This window comes from Petromyzon marinus, chromosome 5, assembly GCF_048934315.1.
Source record: "Petromyzon marinus isolate PM22_M1 ecotype Great Lakes invasive population chromosome 5, UKy_Petmar_22M1.pri1.0, whole genome shotgun sequence".
Taxonomy (NCBI): Eukaryota; Metazoa; Chordata; class Hyperoartia; order Petromyzontiformes; family Petromyzontidae; genus Petromyzon; species Petromyzon marinus.
In genome coordinates this window covers 2,911,526-2,931,028 of record NC_133671.1, presented here as the reverse complement: position 1 = coordinate 2,931,028, position 19,503 = coordinate 2,911,526, and positions in this window count along the sequence as shown.

Genomic DNA, 19,503 nt, shown 5'->3' with positions numbered 1-19,503 from the left:
GAGAAGGTGACAACAGTTGGTGCGATTATTCGCAAATGGAAGAAACACAAATAACTGTCAAACTCCCTCGGCCTGGGGCTCCATGCAAGATCTCACCTCGTGGAGTTGCAATGATCATGAGAACGGTGAGGAATCAGCCCAGTACTACACGGGAGGATTTTGTCAATGATCTCAAGGCAGCTGGGACCATAGTCACTAAGAAAACAATTTGTAACACACTACGCCGTGAAGGACTGAAATCCTGCAGCGCCCGCAAGGTCCCCCTGCTCAAGAAAGCACATATACATGCCCGTCTGAAGTTTGCCAATGAACATGTGAATGATTCAGAGGACAACTGGGTGAAAGTGTTGTGGTCAGATGAGACCAAAATGGAGCTCTTTGGCATCAACTCAACTCGCCGTGTTTGGAGGTGGAGGAATGCTGCCTATGACCCCAAGAACACCATCCCCACCGTCAAACATGGAGGTGGAAACATTATGCTTTGGGGGTGTTTTTCTGCTAAGGGGACAGGACAACTTCACCACATCAAAGGGACGATGGACGGGGCCATGTACCGTCAAATCTTGGGTGAGAACCTCCTTCCCTCAGCCAGGGCATTGAAAATGGGTCGTGGATGGGTATTCCAGCATGACAATGACCCTAAACACATGGCCAAGGCAACAAAAGAGTGGCTCAAGAAGAAGCACATTAAGGTCCTGGAGTGGCCTAGCCAGTTTCCAGACCTTAATCCCATTGAAAATATGTGGAGGGAGCTAAGGTTCGAGTTGCCAAACATCAGCCTCGAAACCTTAATGACTTGGAGAAGATTCTAGGTTTGAAGCTTTCATGACTGCAAGGATCACGTGACATGCACGCAAGGCACGGCGGGAGTCGCTTAGATGTCGGGGGCTCAAGGTGAAAGAGAAACCGTTCTCTGGGGACTCTGCACGCAGAGCCACCCCAGCACGAAACCCAGACGGAGAGACGACAGTCGTTTTCTTTGGGTTGCGGTTGCCTATTTGATGTTTTACGCAGACGGTCCCATTGAGCCAGTTGCCCGACTAATTAAGAAGGGAAGATCCGTGGTGTGCGTGAGCAGCAGCAGCAGCAACCAAGACATGAACATCGCAGAGAACGAGAGCAGCACGGTCCTCAAGGAACATTGCACAACTTACAAAGAGGAGGTGTTTAACAGTCCTAAACGAAACACATGCGAATTGAGAAAAAAAAACTGAAGATGTGAGTAAGAGGGGTCAGAATAAATAAAACCAGGTAGTGTCGCAGCAAAGATTCACCGTGAAATTTAGATTTAAGGCTTTCGTGACTGCAGTAATTCATATTCTTAGCTCTAAGAATATATCCACCGCGAACTTCAATTGTACAAGGCTTGGGCGTAATGAAGTGCTGTAGCTGGCCATGGACCAGTAGCGTCACGATCGTGGGAGCAGGGGGTGCCTTGTCTCGCCCTGGTGGCCAAAGCTACGAGTTTGGGGGTCCCTTTTTGGCAACCACCATGGGATGTTTTCAACAACAGTGTGCGAGAACGAACACATTTAAAACGCGGTTGAAATTAATATTATTCTAAAAAATGCTTTCATTTGCGTTCCAATTAGAGCGGTGACGTAATACCGCGAAGATTTACTACGCAGCTGCAGTGGCCGCATTGCGCTAAGACCGAGAACCGCGACAGCGTGAAATGTTCAAGACCGTGAGCGTAACCACGGTATGATTAGGGGCCGTCCATACATGACGTCACGCGATTTTGGACGATTTTCGTCACACGGCGTCACAAAAAGTCAGACACCCCCCCCCCCTCAAATATGACGTCACAAAGCTCTGTCCCCCCCCCCAAAAAAAGATGTAAAACATGCTTCAAATCGCTTTAAACTATTGTCATTAAAGTGTGTATTTAATGTGGCGCTGCACTCTGATGTTGTAGGAGAAAACATTAATTAAAAAGTCTATTTAATTAAGTAGAACGTGTTGCCTATATTTATTTAAAGTTGCGCATTTTGATGTGACGTCACATTTCTCAAACACCCCCCCCCCCTCGTCACACATCGTCACAAAGGTCTGACCCCCCCCCCCTAGGTGCATGAAGTAATTTATGGATGGCCCCTTAAGGCAAGAGGAGCCGCGATATATGCGGTGCCGCCGCAGCGGAGCAGCTCCGTCGGGGGCCGTACCCACCGCCGTGACACCACCACCGGGGGGTGACAACGGCGACGCGGCGCGCCTCGCCGCCCCCCCCCCCGCCCCCCCACATGAATGCACGCATACCCCACGTAGAGCCGGGAGGGAAGGTCACCTGGCCGACAGGTTTTTATCCAGAAGCCCCTAATGGGATCAAGCTTCATGGTTTCCTGCGGCCGGGCAATTGGGCGATCTACCCCCGAGGCTGACATGCACCGCAGCGCCGTGACCTGATATTAAAGTTACGTGGTCACGGCAGAGGCCGTTGAGCCACCGCGAGTGAAACCGCACACACACAAGCACGAGTCAGGAGGCCAAGGGGGGTACGGATCGGAATGCCTTTGTTAGGATTAGGGATCTAGATAACAAAGGGACAAGAATAGCCAGGCCTCTGAATGGACAGGGCGGCACGGGTGTGGAAGCATCTGAATGGCTTTTGTTATAGGTGACATTACGGATCCAAATAACAATGGGACAGGAGCATTCCGACATCTGAATGGACAGGGCGGCACGGGGTGTGGGAACAGCGGAACGCCTTTGTTATAGGCAGAATTAGGGATCTAGATAACAAAGAGACAAGAATAGCCAGGCCTCTGAATGGACAGGGCGGCACGGGTGCGGAAGCATCTGAATGCCTTTTGTCATAGGTGGGATTATAGACCCGAATATGAAAGAGCACGGGTGGGCAAGCGCGAGAGCAACGGAATGCCTTTAGGGTGGATAAAATGCGGAGGCTAAGGGTAGCGAGACCAGAGTTCTTCAAATCATCGCGGTCCACGGAGCATTGGAGTCAGCCGTCGAGTCGTCCGTGTGACGAGCTTCGGCGCAGCCAGGCTCAACGCTCTACGGAGACGACCCACTGCATCGCCCTTCAACAGCTTCCAGCGCATCAGGGTAGGAATAAGCGTAAGTAGAGGAGAGGTAAGCTTGGGCTATTTTACCGCGGATAGAAAGCGGGGCGATAGGCAGAGTAAATTCAGTCTAGGATCCCAAGGGGAATAGGCTGGCATCCGCTGACCCACAGAATCACGCGTAGTTTAACGGGTGACCCACGGTAAATAAAATAGCTAGCGGGGGGATAAACTGCGTCGTGTGGTCTCTGTGAGTGTGAAGAGGAGGGTGGAGCGTGCTTTGTGTTCGCGTGCCTACGCGGCTGTTTACGGTGGTGCGTAGCGCTCGCGTACCTGTGCGACTGTTTTGCGGTCGCGTACCCGCGCGGTTGTCTACAGCGAGGTAGCGAGCTAAGCGCTGGGTGTGTGCGTATATGCGCGGCGGTTTAAACGGCCCTTCAAACCGGAGCGGATTCACACGTCGGCGCGCTATACCCATCTGTGTCCGTGCGGGACGGAGTCTTGCTTCGAGAGCACGCTCACCGCAGCACGCCGCCGATCTCGCGTAGCACGCCGCAAGCGCAAAGCGTACGAGCCACCAATTGAAACATGACCACGCGGGCAGCCACAAAGTCGGGGGCGCAAGGGGGCGAAGAATTGGGGGTTGGTGGACCGGACCCCACAGAACAGCCGGGGGGTAGTGGTATGAATGGAACGGGGGAGTCGGGGGGCAACGGCCCCGACAATTCGGTGGTGGCGGAGGACGGTAGCCCCCACATATATAACAGCCTCGAGGTGCGACCGTGCGAGACTAATGACAATATTGGTGCCCCACGTGACCGATTGCCGCACCCCCTGAGCCGATAATGTAGTTACTACGTCACTGATAATGTAGTCACTACGTCACTGATAATGTAGTTACTACGCCACTGATGATGTAGTTACTACACTATTGATAATGTAGTCACTACACCACTGATAATGTAGTCACTACACCACTGATCATGTAGTTACTACGCCACTGATGATGTAGTTACTACACTATTGATAATGTAGTCACTACACCACTGATAATGTAGTCACTACACCACTGATAATGTAGTTACTACGCCACTGATAATGTAGTCACTACACCAATGATAATGTAGTTACTACACCACTGATAAGTAGTCACTACGTCACTGATAATATAGTCACTACATCACTGATCATGTAGTCACGACACCACTGATAATGTAGTTACTACGCCACTGATAATGTAGTCACTACGTCACTGATAATGTAGTTACTACGCCACTGATAATGTAGTTACTACACCACTGATAATGTAGTTACTACACCACTGATAATGTAGTTACTACACCACTGATAATGTAGTTACTATGCCACTGATAATGTAGTTACTATGCCACTGATAATGCCGTTACTACACCACTGATAATGTAGTTACTACGCCACTGATAACGTAGTTACTACGCCACTGATAATGTAGTTACTACGCCACAGATAATGTAGTTACTACGCCACTGATAATGTAGTTACAACACCATTGATAATGTAGTTACTACACCACTGATAATGTAGTTACTACGCCACTGATAATGTAGTTACTACGCCACTGATAATATAGTTACAACGCAACTGATAATGTAGTTACTACGCCACTGAGAATGTAGTTACTACACCACTGATAATGTAGTTATTACGCCACTGATAATGTAGTCACTATGTCACTGATAATGTAGTCACTACACCACTGATAATGTAGTTACTACACCACTGACACGGACCCTAATTGGAATACTGTAGTCCAAAATAACCATTGACCAGTGCAGTATAACGCTCTCATACTGTATATAACCTTTCTCTTGTTTAAGCGCGGAAATTACGTCTTGGCACCTGCACGGGTTAGCGAAAAAAAAGTTGACGCGGCTAAGGTATCGCGTCAAACTAAGCTAGAATCGTCAAAATCGAATTATTCCAAAAGTAACTAATAAAAACATATTATCCATGTGTTACGTGAAGGAGGCGGATTATTTGCGTATTTATCGCATTATTCTCCGCAGCGATTCAAATTATTACTGTTACGTATTAATTGTTTTCGTTCCAAACTAGGCCCTGTGTCTAAACATTAAAGTGGTCCTTGCCTACAAACGCGAGGCACCTCTCCAACGCTGTTCTTAGCGAGTCGCCTGACTCGGCCGCCCGATGAGACACCGGAACGTCGAAACCCGGCCCAGAGTTTTTGCCCGTGATGAACCAAATCGCCGCGCGATTTGTGCACCCCTCAAACGCCTGCGCGGATGATGGCGATGCGATGCGTAGCACGGACGAACGCGGACGGACAAATATGCAGGGACGGAGGCAAATCGCTCGTCCACGTGCGTTGGTGCGGTGTCGTGTAACGTGCCCTCTTGTGTTTGATGCGTGTCAAAACGTCACCGTCGACGGAGACGCCGCAGCGTGGCTGAGAGTGGGAGATGCCGCAGCGTGGCGGGATGCGAAGGGAGGACGGTGGGGGCTGTCGATGGGCAAACTCGCAGACGGTCAAAATGACTTCGTGACTGCAAGGATCCATACTCTTTGGTTCTATTCGGTAAAGTCACGTGACTTTGCTGAATAGAACCAAAGAGTATGGTCAAAATGACACCGACAGCTCTCGCTCATCTCATAAATATGCGTGGGGGAACTTTATGCGCATCTCTTTATATATATATTTTAAAAAAAGTCAATCGTACACGCTCCAGATGCGACACTCGAACAAGCAAAAGTGATGCATTGTTTCGATTTAAAGCTTTCGTGACTGCAGGGATTCGCATTCTTGGTTCTTTCGGTAAAGTCACCACGTAGAAGGGAAATAATACAGTAATGCAAAGAAAACAATAACATTCTCACGACGTTTCGATTGCAACACAAGCAATCGTCATCAGGTGTGAAAACCACAGCAAGAATTTATTATTATTTTATTATTTCCCTTCTAGGTGACTTTACCGAAAGAACCCAGAATATGATGTATTGTTGTTAATGTTATTATGCCTTTTTTTTACCCGCTAATGCCTCACAGAATGATCTTGCCAGGATCTTTGCATTAGGGGGCCATAATTGCTGCGGCTGCTGCTGCTGTGTGATCCCAATTAAGTGATTTGCGGTGTAATTTTTCATCGTTAGGATGTTGTTTGTCCAGTACCAGTTACATTGTATGTGTGTGTTTGTGTATGTCCTGGGCCTCCCCAAGGTCAACTCCGTCTCAAACGAGCACCTGGTGCGATATGTAAACATCGCCACCCACTGGGGAGACAAAGACAGCCGGGCGTGGTGCTGTCCACCCACTCTCCCCTAGCCCTCGTGTACCGAGCCGGCCTTCACAGGTGCTCGCTAACATCCCTTGCCCCAACAGTCTGTTAAGGCTACGCGGGGGGGGGGGGATGTTTGTCTTTAGCTACTGAGGAAACTGGAGAAACCGGGGGGAACCGACGATGGAGTAGCAGCCAAGGGAGAGAACGCGCCGGGGTGGAAAGCGTCTTTTTTAGATGGAGCGGTGGAATCAGCTCGCGTGCAGGAGCTAGACAGACGGCAGAGGCTTGTAGAAGTCTTCATCCAGCAGTGGATTGACACACATAGCCGATGATGATGATCATCATCATCATCATCGGCTATGCGTTAGTTTATCATATCTCGCTGTGACGATTTTATATGTGTCGTGTTGTCGTAATCGCAATAGCCAGTGGCATGGTGATAGTGAGGGTTAGAGATCATCGTTTCCGCTCGAGCGGTGGTTATGAATGAGTTCGCGTTGTCTCGTTGCATTAGTGTAATTGTCTTAGTATGGTATTGTTATAGCCATGTTCGTTCCACAGGTGTTACAACTGTTAAAGTCTTTTCTGGAAATTGTTTAGCTACGCAAGCGAATGCACATTCAATTTCGATTTAAAGCTTTCGTGACTGCAGGGATTCATATTCTTGGTTCTTTCGGTAAAGTCGCCACGTAGAAGGGAAATAATAAAATAATAAAAATAAAACATAATAAAATTAAATTCTCCAATTGGAGCACTGTCTTTCCGGCAGCTCTGTTTCTTCACCTGAGGACGGCTGCTTGTGCTGTGGCCGAAACGTCGTGAGAATTTAATTTTATTACGTTTTTATTTTTTTATTTCCCTTCTACGTGACTTTACCGAAAGGACCAAGAAGACATATGCACGTTGTAAGCTTTTTATCATTTGCCTAATCAATTATTACAATACAATGTAATATTTAATGGAGAGCTGAAACTATGTGTGCACTTCTCTCGTAATGTATTCAACAGTCAAGTCGCACTTCTAAATTAAATATTAGAGGTCATTGCTACACTTGTTTTGGAGTGAGAGAAAACATCCAAATATAGGACTACAGAGCCTGGGAAAATGTTGGTAACGCCGGTTCTGGCTGCTCGTGTGTGGTTTCCCTGCATCCCAGAAGCGTTGTATTTGTCTCTCTAAGTGGGAACGTGAATACTGTGTGCGTTACAAATATTATATTATAATTATACGACGTAGAATTCTGCTAACATTTTATAAAATAGCAGTATATATATACACACACATACCATATATGTGCACACACATGCAGTATTTGGCTTGGCATAGTTTTCTCCAGTGGTTCCTTGTTGCATTTATCATGAGATGGAGCTGTAGTGGTCATAATTTGACCAATGCATTGGCACGCATCTAAATAATATCTTTGTAAAGTGATACGACTGTCAGGTAGTGGAGGGTTAACGACACGAATTTTGGCATGAAACTTGTCACCACCAAGAACGGCTTAGTCAAATCAGCCGATTTCCCGTGAACACCGTTATAGACATCACATCAAAATGCAATTCCATGTCGGGTGGAGGAGGGTACACGACGCCGTATGGCATTATATAGTAAACCCTCTCTATCCGTTAGGGTTATGTTCTTGAAAACGCTCGCAAATGCAGATTTCGCGAGTGCAGAAACCTCGTTCCAATGGGAAAAATTGGGTTACGTTCCTGGTGCTCGTGCACATAGGGGGGAAATGGTAAATGTTTAATAACAATGACTACAATAAATAATATATTTTTAAGAACAATGTTTTTTTGTTTGTTTACCTTTGACGATGATGATTGACAACGAAGGAGGTGGTGATGGTGAGGAATTCAGGAGGATGAGTAATCGGGAGATGCAGGCGTTTGATAACAACGCCGCACAGCTGATGTAATTTTTTTTCTGGCCGCGACACTTCCCCGATTGCATTCGCGTTATTATTTTTCGTTTACGGACCTCACAGTTCACTCGTTTATACCAAAATAACTAAACGAGTCGACTATAAGTGCTATCAAGTAAAAGGAGCGAGTTCAGAGCGGGGATTACTGCAACATTTGATGTCTAAGTGGGCAACCGAGCGGGCGTGCCTAATCTTCGGTGTCGGTGGCCTGGCACTATGTACACTCGCGAATATCGACGTGCGACGGGTCATCAATAGGGAATTGGTATGCAGTTAGTGACTCGCGAATACGCGAGCCCAAAACTCGCGGATAGCGAGGTTTTACTGTACTTTCGAGCTACAACCAAAACAACTATCACGTCACAAAGCTATTCTTGTTCCCTTCCAGCTGAACTCAAAGGAACAACAATTGAAATCTGTACAATTATCGATATGTTTTGTATATACATTGTAAGCACATTTCGTCTTCAGTACACACAAAGATCCTCCTATAGCCTTCGACAGACAGTTGGGGCAAGTGCTGTGAGTGAGTCTTCAGATATTCGTAATTGATGTTGGCCATGTGCAGGAATTAGACTCGGGTATCAGAGTTAATCGCGCAGTCTGCTAATCACTACCCGACCGCTCCCCACAATACACTGATCCACACGCATACGAAGAAATGCAGGCAAAGACAGAGATCCCTCATATTGCCTTTACCAGATTGTTGGGGCACGCACTGTTAGCGAGCACCTATGAAGGCCGGAACAGCGGCACACAAGCGGGTGGGTGACAAGCACCATGCCTGGCTGCCTTTGTCACACCGCACCACCAGCCACTAATTTAAAGCAGAGTCGACCTAGGTCAGTCCCAGGACCGGTTCAAATAGCCATCAATGTTATTGGTTGTAAATAGGAATCGAACTCGGTTTGCCAGGATCGTAGCGGAGTGTGCTAACCACTGCACGATTCCCAACAATGCACGTGTACATGCGTTTACATACAAGCTAACACATGCACATACAAACACACAGACTAGAAAAACGCGCAATGACACGTAAATAATAATAATGTTAAATCGATAACTTACACAGTATACATTAACCAACAAAATCACACCCACTTATAGTTACAATCAGGACCCCACTGTAAAACAACATTTAAATCACAACACACGACGCCAGTTGCAGCAGTTAAAAATAAATAAAATTGGTTAAAAAATAAATAAGTTTAACTAACTCGACTTCACTCGGATAATAAGCGGCGCAAGTTTGACTTGAGCCGAACAACCAGAGTCAAGTATCGCGTGTGACGTCACAAAGCGAGGACGGTCACGTGCGCGGCGGGCGCGCCAGCCTGCGCGTGGGCGCGGCGCCCCACCCCCCTCTGTGTGGTTCCCCCCATCACCCCGCCCTCGTGACACCACCCCCTCCCTTCACCGTCCCGCCTCACCCCCCTCCCCCCCTCACCGCCCTTCCTCACCTCTCGCTGTCTTGTGCCGCTGCTGCTGTGAGACTCGGAGAGCGCGCGCACCCCTTTCATACCCCCGTGCCGCTTCCGGTCGGGGGGCGGGGCTTCCGGTCACGCGGTGGGCGGGGAGCGAGCGTCGTGATTTCCGGTCCATTGTTCGCGTTTCCGGTCTCGACGAAAAGTGTGGGGGAGGGGGGAGGGGCCCACGACATAGACACAGGGACATACTCAGAGACATAGGGACACGGGGACATACTCAGAGACACAGGGACACAGGGACACACTCATAGACATAGAGACACAGGGACACACTCAGAGACATAGAGACACAGGGACACACTCATAGACATAGAGATACAGGGACACACTCATAGACATAGAGACACAGGGACACACTCATAGACATAGAGACACAGGGACACACTCATAGACATAGAGACACAGGGACACACTCAGAGACATAGAGACACAGGGACACACTCAGAGACATAGAGACACAGGGACACACTCATAGACATAGAGACACAGGGACACACTCATAGACATAGAGACACAGGGACACACTCAGAAACACAGAGACACAAGGACACACTCAGAGACATAGAGACACAGGGACACACTCAGAGACATAGAAACACAGGGACACACTCATAGACATAGAGACACAGGGACACAGGGACACACTCATAGACATAGAGACACAGAGACACACTCATAGACATAGAGACACAGGGACACACTCAGAAACACAGAGACACAAGGACACACTCAGAGACATAGAGACACAGGGACACACTCAGAGACATAGAAACACAGGGACACACTCATAGACATAGAGACACAGGGACACAGGGACACACTCATAGACATAGAGACACAGAGACACACTCATAGACATAGAGACACAGGGACACACTCAGAGACATAGAGACACAGGGACACACTCAGAGACACAGAGACACAGGGACACACTCATAGACATAGAGACACAGGGACACAGGGACACACTCATAGACATAGAGACACACTCATAGACATAGAGACACAGGGACACACTCATAGACATAGAGACACAGGGACACACCCATAGACATAGAGACACAGGGACACACTCAGAGACATAGAGACACAGGGACACACTCAGAGACATAGAGACACAGGGACACAGGGACACACTCAGAGACATAGAGACACAGGGACACACTCATAGACATAGAGACACAGGGACACACTCATCGACATAGAGACACAGGGACACACTCATAGACATAGAGACACAGGGACACACTCAGAGACATAGAGACACAGGGACACACTCAGAGACATAGAGACACAGGGACACACTCATAGACATAGAGACACAAGGACACACTCATAGATATAGAGACACAGGGACACACTCATAGACATAGAGACACAGGGACACACTCATAGACATAGAGACACAGGGACACACTCAGAGACATAGAGACACAGGGACACACTCAGACATAGAAACACAGGGACACACTCAGAGACATAGAGACACACTCAGAGACATAGAGACACAGGGACACAGGGACACACTCAGATACATAGAGACACAGGGACACACTCAGAGACATAGAGACACAGGGACACACTCATAGACATAGAGACACAGAAACACACTCATAGACAGAGAGACACAGGGACACACTCATAGACATAGAGACACAGGGACACACTCAGAGACATAGAGACACAGGGACACACTCATAGACATAGAGACACAGGGACACACTCATAGACATAGAGACACACTCATAGACATAGAGCCACAGGGATACACTCATAGACATAGAGACACAGGGACACACTCAGAGACATAGAGACACAGGGACACACTCAGAGACATAGAGACACAGGGACACACTCATAGACATAGAGACACAGGGACACACTCATAGACATAGAGACACAGGGACACACTCATAGACATAGAGACACAGGGACACACTCATAGACATAGAGACACAGGGACACACTCAGAGACATAGAGACACGGGGACACACTCAGAGACATAGAGACACAGGGACACACTCATAGACATAGAGACACAGCGACACACTCATAGACATAGAGACACAGGGACACAGGGACACACTCAGAGACATAGAGACACAGTGACACACTCATAGACATAGAGACACAGAGACACACTCATAGACATAGAGACACAGGGACACACTCATAGACATAGAAACACAGGGACACACTCAGAGACATAGAGACACAGGGACACACTCAGAGACATAGAGACACAGGGACACACTCATAGACATAGAGACACAGGGACACACTCAGAGACACAGAGACACAAGGACACACTCAGAGACATAGAGACACAGGGACACACTCAGAGACTAAAGACACAGGGACACACTCATAGACATAGAGACACAGGGACACAGGGACACACTCATAGATATAGAGACACAGAGACACACTCATAGACATAGAGACACAGGGATACACTCAGAGACATAGAGACACAGGGACACACTCAGAGACACAGAGACACAGGGACACACTCATAGACATAGAGACACAGGGACACAGGGACACACTCATAGACATAGAGACACAGGGACACACCTATAGACATAGAGACACAGGGACACACTCAGAGACATAGAGACACAGGGACACACTCAGATACATAGAGACACAGGGACACACTCAGAGACACAGAGACACAGGGACACACTCATAGACATAGAGACACAGGGACACAGGGACACACTCATAGACATAGAGACACAGAGACACACTCATAGACATAGAGACACAGGGACACACTCATAGACATAGAGACACAGGGACACACCCATAGACATAGAGACACAGGGACACACTCAGAGACATAGAGACACAGGGACACACTCAGAGACATAGAGACACAGGGACACAGGGACACACTCAGAGACAGAGACACAGGGACACACTCATAGACATAGAGACACAGGGACACACTCATAGACATAGAGACACAGGGACACAGGGACACACTCAGAGACATAGAGACACAGGGACACACTCATAGACATAGAGACACAAGGACACACTCATAGACATAGAGACACAGGGACACACTCATAGACATAGAGACACAGGGACACACTCATAGACATAGAGACACAGGGACACACTCAGAGACATAGAGACACAGGGACACACTCATAGACATAGAGACACAGGGACACACTCATAGACATAGAGACACAGGGACACACTCAGAGACATAGAGACACAGGGACACAGGGACAGACTCAGAGACATAGAGACACAGGGACACACTCAGAGACATAGAGACACAGGGACACACTCATAGACATAGAGACACAGAGACACACTCATAGCCATAGAGACGCAGGGACACACTCATAGACATAGAGACACAGGGACACACTCAGAGACATAGAGACACAGGGACACACTCATAGACATAGAGACACAGGGACACACTCATAGACATAGAGACACACTCATAGACATAGAGCCACAGGGATAAACTCATAGACATAGAGACATAGGGACACACTCAGAAACATAGAGACACAGGGACACACTCAGAGACATAGAGACACAGGGACACACTCATAGACATAGAGACACAGGGACACACTCATAGACATAGAGACACAGGGACACACTCATAGACAGAGACACAGGGACACACTCATAGACATAGAGACACAGGGACACACTCATAGACATAGAGACACACTCATAGACATAGAGACACAGGGACATACTCATAGACATAGAGACACACTCATAGACATAGAGACATAGAGACACACTCATAGACATAGTGACACAGGGACACACTCATAGACATAGAGACACAGGGACACGCTCAGAGACATAGAGACACAGGGACACACTCAGAGACATAGAGACACAGGGACACAGGGACACACTCAGAGACATAGAGACACAGGGACACGCTCATAGACATAGATACACATGGACACACTCATAGACATAGAGACACAGGGACACACTCATAGACATAGAGACACACTCATAGACATAGAGACACAGGGACATACTCATAGACATAGAGACACACTCATAGACATAGAGACATAGAGACACACTCATAGACATAGAGACAGGGACACGCTCAGAGACATAGAGACACAGGGACACACTCATAGGCATAGAGACACAGAAACACACTCATAGACAATAGACACAGGGACACACTCATAGACATAGAGAGACAGGGACACACTCATAGACAAGAGACACAGGGACACACTCATAGACATAGAGACACAGGGACACACTCATAGACATAGAGACACAGGTACACACTCATAGACATAGAGACACAGGGACACACTCATAGACATAGAGACACAGGGACACACTCATAGACATAGAGACACAGGGACACACTCATAGACATAGAGAGACAGGGACACACTCATAGACATAGAGACACAGGGACATACTCATAGACATAGAGACACAGGGACATGCTCATAGACTGAGGGAGCCAGGAACATGCTCATAGACACAGAGACACATGGACATGCTCATAAACATAGAGACACAGTGACATACTCAGATACACATTGACACAGGGACATACTCATAGACACAGCGACAGGGACATACTCATAGACACAGTGACACAGGGACATACTCATAGACACAGACACAGGGACATGCTCATAGACACAGACACATGCTCATAGACACAGTGACACAGGGACATGCTCATAGACACAGTGACATACTTATAGCTCATAGACACAGTGACACAGGGACATGCTCATAGACACAGTGACATGCTCATAGCTCATAGACACAGTGACACAGGGACATGCTCATAGACACAGTGACATATTCATAGCTCATAGACACAGTGATACAGGGACATGCTCATAGACAGTGACATATTCATAGCTCATAGACATAGTGACACAGACACAGGGACATGCTCATAGACATAGAGACACAGGAACATACTCGTAGACACAGTGACACAGGGACATGCCCATAGACACAGAGACACAGGGAAATGCTCATAGACATAGTGGCACATGGATATGCTCATAGACACGGAAACACGGGTACATGCGCATAGACATAGTGGCACAGGGACATGCTCATAGACACAGAAACACAGCGACATTATCATAGATACAGTGACATACTCATAAACACAGTGACATACTCATAGACACGGTGACATACTCAAAGACACAGTGACACGGACATACTAATAGACACAGTGACTCAGGGACACGTTCAGAGACACAATGACACAGGGACATGCTCATAGACACAGAATCACAGGGACATACTCGTAGACACAGTGACACAGACACAGGGACATGATCATAGACATAGAGACACAGGGACACACTCATAGACCCAGAGACATACTCAGAGACACAGAGAGACAGGGACATGCTCATACACACAGTGACACAAGGACGTGTTCAGAGACACAATGACATAGGGACATATTCATAGACACAGAGACATGCTCAGAGTCAGAAGGACACAGGGACAAGCTCATAGACACAGAGACACAGGGACATGCTCATAGACACAGAGACACAGGGACATTCTCATAGACACAGACACATGCTCATAGACAGTGACACTGGGACATACTCATAGACACAGAGACACAGACACATGCTCATAGACACAGACACATGCTCATAGACACAGTGACACAGAGATATACTCATAGACACAGAGACACAGGGACATACTCATAGACACAGAGACACAGATACATGCTCATAGACACAGACACATGCTCATAGACACAGAGACACAGGGACATACTCATAGACACAGTGACACAGGGACATGCTCATAGACACAGAGACATATTCATAGCACGTAGACACAGTGACATAGACACAGATACATGCTCATAGACACAGACACATGCTCATAGACACAGTGACACAGGGACATACTCATAGACACAGAGACACAGGGACATACTCATAGACACAGAGACACAGACACATGCTCATAGACACAGACACATGCTCATAGACACAGTGACACAGGGACATACTCATAGACACAGAGACACAGGGACATGCTCATAGACACAGACACATGCTCATAGACACAGTGACACAGGGACATACTCATAGACACAGAAACACAGGGACATACTCATAGACACAGAGACACAGACACATGCTCATAGACACAGACACATGCTCATAGACCCAGTGACACAGGGACATACTCATAGACACAGAGACACAGGGACATGCTCATAGACACAGACACATGCTCATAGACACAGTGACACAGGGACATACTCATAGACACAGAGACACAGGGACATACTCATAGACACAGAGACACAGACACATGCTCATAGACACAGACACATGCTCATAGACACAGTGACACAGGGACACAGGGACATGCTTATAGACACAGACACATACTCATAGACACAGTGACACAGGGACATACTCATAGACACAGAGACACAGGGACATGCTCATAGACACAGACACATGCTCATAGACACAGTTACACAACAACAACAACCGCCATTCGCCACTTAGTGGCGGTGACGTCACCACGACGCTTTTGCCAGGCTATGTGCACCTTGAGGCCACGTGAAGTGTCGAACGCCCGCTGGCAGGAGGTCACGGGGCAGACCCAGGTGCCACGGGTCGACTGACTGAGATGACTGGCTGATGCACCACCTGTGTCCCCTACTGTGCCAACCCGCTGTGCTTTAGCCACCCGGCGCTCCGCTCGTTGTTGTGAGCGTCGCTCACAACAACTCATAGGCACAGATATATACACAGAGACATCCTCATAGATACATACACAAAGAAACACATAGACGCAGTGACCTGCTCGTAGAGTCACAGACATAGATACATAGCAACATCCTCGTGTACACAAAGAGACACAGCGAGATGCGTATGGACACGTGTGTGATGACGCAACGCGCGGCTCTGTGTGTGTGTGGATGTGTCGGTGTGCTCTCTCATCACACGACGTGTTTGTCCCCAGTAACGAGAACTATACATTCTCAATCCATCACCAGTCATGGTCCATCAACTGCTGGATTGAAGGCCTCCCCCACGTCGTCGCCATCACTCGCGATCCGGTGCGACCGCCAATACGGCTCGCTCCTGTCCGAAAACCAATCCCATCGCTCCATCTCCGCTGTGGGCGGGAACCCTCTTGGCGTCGGCTGCCATTCCGTCGCCAGTCTCGACCATGGGGCCTCATCCCACGTTCCACGTCCGACACGGTGGCTCTGAATTCGTGTTTCTTCCCCCCTTGGTCCGTGACTGTATTTCTCCGTCGCTCAATGCCATTGGGCACGACAGCTCCCGCACCCGAATGTGCTTCCTTCCGCACATGCGAGCTTTAGTGCCGCTTGGTCTGCGTTGCGTTTCGACGCCACGTGCGCCAAAGCGGGCCAGACGCACCGACTGAGAACTGCCTCGTCCAGACGCGGCAGCATCCTCCTCTTCACCATCACGTTCAGCATCACATTCACATTCAGCATCACATTCACCATCACATTCAGTATCACCATCACATTCACCATCACATTCAGTATCACCATCACATTCACCATCACATTCACATTCAGCATCACATTCACCACCATCATCACATTCACCATCACATTCAGCATCACATTCAGTATCACCATCACATTCAGTATCACCATCACATTCACCATCACATTCACCATCACATTCATCATCACATTCACATTCAGTATCACCATCACATTCAGTATCACCATCACATTCACCATCACCATCACATTCACCATCACATTCAGTATCACCATCACATTCACCATCACATTCACCACCACCATCACATTCAGCATCACATTCAGCATCACCATCACATTCACCATCACATTCACCATCACCATCACATTCACCATCACATTCACCATCACCATCACATTCACCACCACCATCACATTCAGCATCACATTCAGCATCACCATCACATTCACCATCACCATCACATTCACCATCACATTCACCACCACCATCACATTCAGCATCACATTCAGCATCACATTCACCATCACCATCACATTCACCATCACATTCACCATCACATTCAGCATCACCATCACATTCACCATCACATTCACCATCACATTCACTATCATCATCACATTCACCATCACCATCACATTCACCATCACCATCACATTCACCATCACATTCACCATCACCATCACATTCAGTATCACCATCACATTCACCATCACATTCACCACCACCATCACATTCAGCATCACATTCAGCATCACCATCACATTCACCATCACCATCACATTCACCATCACATTCACATTCAGCATCACATTCAGCATCACATTCACCATCACCATCACATTCACCATCACATTCACCATCACATTCAGCATCACCATCACATTCACCATCACATTCACCATCACATTCACCATCACCATCACATTCAGCATCACATTCACATTCACCATCACATTCACCATCATCATCACATTCAGCATCACATTCACCATCACATTCACCACCATCATATTCACCATCACATTCAGCATCACCATCACATGCAGCATCACATTCACCATCACCATCACATTCAGCATCACATTCACCATCACATTCACCATCACCATCACATTCACCATCACATTCACCATAACATTCACCATCACATTCAGCATCACATTCACCATCACATTCACCATCACCATCACATTCACCATCACCATCACATTCACCATCACCATCACATTCACCTTCACATTCACCATCACCATAACATTCAGTATCACCATCACCATAACATTCACCATCACCATCACATTCACCATCACTTTCACCATCACATTTACCATCACCATCACATTGACCATCACAATTACTAACTATCACATTCACCTCACCATCACCTTGACCATTACGTTCACCATCGCATTCAGCATCATCATCATACTGACCATCACCTTAACCAACACATTCACCAACACATTCACCATCACAATCACATTCACCATCACCCTCATCATTTTCACCACGCATCCGCCTTCCCATGCGGCTCTCGTTCCCCTGTGTGTCACTGTCGTTTAGATACCAATCCGCTTTCAAGAATTGCCCAAGGTCAAAACATCTATTCTGATGATGCAGTACTCACTGAGTCACTCCAAAGACAAAGATCCCCCGTACAGCCTTAACAGACTGCTGGGCCAAGTGCTGAATGCCGGCAAGGCACACGAGGGGGTGGGGGGCCAGCACCACGCCCGGCCGCCTTTGTCTCCCCGGTGGCGATGTTTACATATCGCACCAGGTACTCATTTGAGGCTGAGTCAACCTAGGGGAGGCCCAGGACCGGTTCAGATAATCCGTCACTGGTGTTGGCCATCAGTAGGAAATCGAACTCGGGCGGCTGAGTTTGTAGCGCAGCACGCTAACCACTGCGCCACCGCTCCCCACTGAGTATCTCCAGGCACGCACTCACCAGTGGTCAGTCGCCTCCTTATCACTCTTCCATCGCGGCGACTACTACTACTGCTACTACCGTGGTACCTGCTTCAGTGAACTTTCCTCGTTGATTCCGCCAGCCGTGTTGAGGATTCGGTCTGTCAGGGTCCCCCCGGGGTACGTGGCGATGTCCCAGGGGCTATGTGAGGTGATGCATGCGTGTGTGAAATGATATCGTAAGTTGAGATTTGTTGGTGAATAATCGCGCATGATTCTGCCAATATGAAATAACCGCGGTCAAATGTTTTAATCCACGTGCTAACCTCGAACGATATAAA